General features: G+C 36.5%; 1 long non-coding RNA gene across 1 annotated transcript; it reads right to left on the minus strand.

The window, feature by feature from the left end:
* Positions 1-963: 963 nt before the first annotated feature.
* LOC130997696 (uncharacterized) lies at positions 964-1,739 on the minus strand. Its single transcript, XR_009093158.1, has 2 exons — positions 1,333-1,739; positions 964-1,248 (listed from the first exon to the last, which is right to left on the minus strand). It is a non-coding gene; the product is annotated as an uncharacterized LOC130997696 (long non-coding RNA).
* Positions 1,740-2,784: the final 1,045 nt, after the last annotated feature.

Here is a 2,784-nt window from a genome sequence, read left to right on the forward strand (position 1 = left end):
CCGAATCTATTTTAGATCGGAAGGTTCAGATACTAAGGAATAAATCGATACCAATAGTTAAGGTCTTATGGAGACATCATGGTCAAGAAGAGGCGACATGGGAACCCGAGTCTACCATGAAAGAGAAGTACCCAGAGTTGTTTCCTGAGGTACAAATTTCGGGACGAAATTTCTTTTAAGGGGGATAGTATGTAATGACCCGACTTTTAATTGATGATTAAATTTTTCTAATGACTGATTTAAGGATTTATTATGATAATTAGGGTTCGGCATCCATTAATAAAATACAGACTTATATGAATTTGATGATTTATATACGTGATGAGTTATTTTATTTTTGTTTCCAGTAGACGATGCACTCAAAATATATTTTGAGTCCATTAATTTATTAATGAGGATTTAACCTTGAAGTGTTAAAAATGAATTTTTATCAATTACTAAAGTTGATCCATGTGGTTAGTTAATTTATTAAATTGACAAACCCAAATGGATTTTATACTTCAAATAAAAATTAGTCTTGTATGTGTCAATGTATTTAAATGAGTTTGGAACCATATAATTAATGTATTAATCTCTTAGATATTTTAATGATTAAATTTGAATAAATCCTAAGCATGCTGAAGAATTTACTACGCATGCTGAAGAAATTCTTCAGTCATACTAAGTATGCTGAAAAAGAATTCCATGTTCATACCAACATTTCCACGATCCTCATTCTTCTTTAAAGCCAACCCCACGCCTTCACCATCTTCACCATTTTCAACAACTGCAGCCCATTTTCAACAGCAAGATTCACGGTAATAGTGTTAATGTTTACTACTATCATTTTCAATATTTCTTCACAGCACATATCTAACTTATGATGTATACCAGATTTCGCATAAATACAAATCAAATTCCAATATTGAAGGTTTTGCATCTTTCATTCTATGCCTACTTCACGGTTTCAACACACACACACAATTGCTTAGTAATTCTTATATGCGTGTATACTTTTTCTTTGAAACCTATTACAAATATACATGCAAGGATACAATGATTTGCTTAAATTACAGACTTTTAAAGAAAATACAAAGAGTATACAGTTTAGTAATTGAATTTGTGCTAATTTCTCTATGTCTTTTTTTTAAACTGAATAAGAGCTTGACCCTGCTGTGTGTGTGTGAGTCGAGATCAGAGGGAGGCGGCAGCCGTGGTGGCTCGTCGCCGGCGACGGAGCGGCGGCGGTGAACCTGCCGTGGTTCCGTTCTGCCAAAGGGAAAAAGAAGAGAGGGATTTCAGTTTTAATTTAAAAAGGAAAGAAGGGGAAAATGAAAGAAGTTAGGGTTTTACCTGGGATGTCTCCGGCGACGGCGATTCCTCTACGGCTCCTGGCCGTCTGTCCACCGGCGAAGGGGAGGACGACGCGGCGGCGCGGCTTTCGCCGTGTCTGCCGGCGTGTGTGTCAGTGAGAGTTAGAGAGAGAGACCGAGATGATGTTGAGAGTTAGAGATAGAGAGAGAGGGAGAACAGGGGGCGGCCGTTCCGCCGTGGAGGTGAAGAAGAGGCGGCGGCATCTCTTGCCCTGTTTCCGGTGGTAGAGTGAGCGAGAGAGATAGAGGTGAAAGGAGAACAGAGAAACGAGAGGGAGAGAAGAGGAGACCGAGGGGGTGAGAGGGAGAGGCCGCGCCGCTCGCCGGCGGCGACGGCGGCGCCGGGCAGACGTCCGAGGGAGAGAGAGGCGCAGCTTCTTTGTGTGTGTGCTGAATGTGTTGTGTGTGTTTTTATTTTAGGGTTAGTATGAGGGGTGGGCTTGGACATGATTTGGGCTGTTATTTAATTGTTGTTGGGCCGAGACTTGAGCCGATTTTAATAAGTGTTTGGGCCCTTATTTAATTAAAGGATTTGGGCTTCTTTAATTTAATTGTTTGGGCCTTATTCAAAGAAAAACATGATAGACTTAATTTATCTAATTAATTTGGGCTTATATCTATTTAAATTATTTGAGCTCTTAATTATTAATTTAAATTGAGCTTGATTAATTTAATTATATATTGACCTTTAAATTAATTATTTAAATGGAGTTCTTTTATTTCAAGTATTTTTACAAATGGACTTTAAAATAAAATATTTTGAGTTAAACTCTTATTTAATTTAATTCTTTTCAAATGACTTATTAATATGGATTATTTGAAAATGATTAAATTATTTTAAGTATGAGAAAGAATGATCTATGATGATTTAATTTGTCTATGTGATATTATATGAATTGTTATTAAATGACGGAATATTTAACTTGATGGCGTGAGTAGAACGAGTTATGATTGATGCGCATGATGATGTTAAAAAAAATAGTTTCGAACCTAAATGATAGTTATGTGATAGATGTTTTGAGTTTAAGGTTTTGAACGAGACAAGATTAATATGGATGTTAGAACCCTAAAATCATTAAAAAGGAGATAGTTTAGTTTAGAGACCTATCTTCCTTTCCTTCACGACTTCTTCTCAAACTTATCGATTCTTCGTCAATAAAGGTCCAGGCGGGAAGTGATAGCTAAAGAGGGAAGTAACTCTACGCCCGTTGTGGGAACGAATAAGGTGGGCTTTCTTAAAACACGTATATAGAGATCCCCTGCATACAGGCCTCTTATACGAAATGAAATGAATGACATGATATAACTGTGATATTTCAAATGATGAATGATTATTATGAAATGAAATGTTTATGGAAATGATTAATTGATGAATGGTTCTTATGAAAGGAAAGGAAATGTTTATGAAATGATTGTCTGCCAAAAATGTTTA

This window comes from Salvia miltiorrhiza, chromosome 8 (assembly GCF_028751815.1).
Source record: "Salvia miltiorrhiza cultivar Shanhuang (shh) chromosome 8, IMPLAD_Smil_shh, whole genome shotgun sequence".
Taxonomy (NCBI): Eukaryota; Viridiplantae; Streptophyta; class Magnoliopsida; order Lamiales; family Lamiaceae; genus Salvia; species Salvia miltiorrhiza.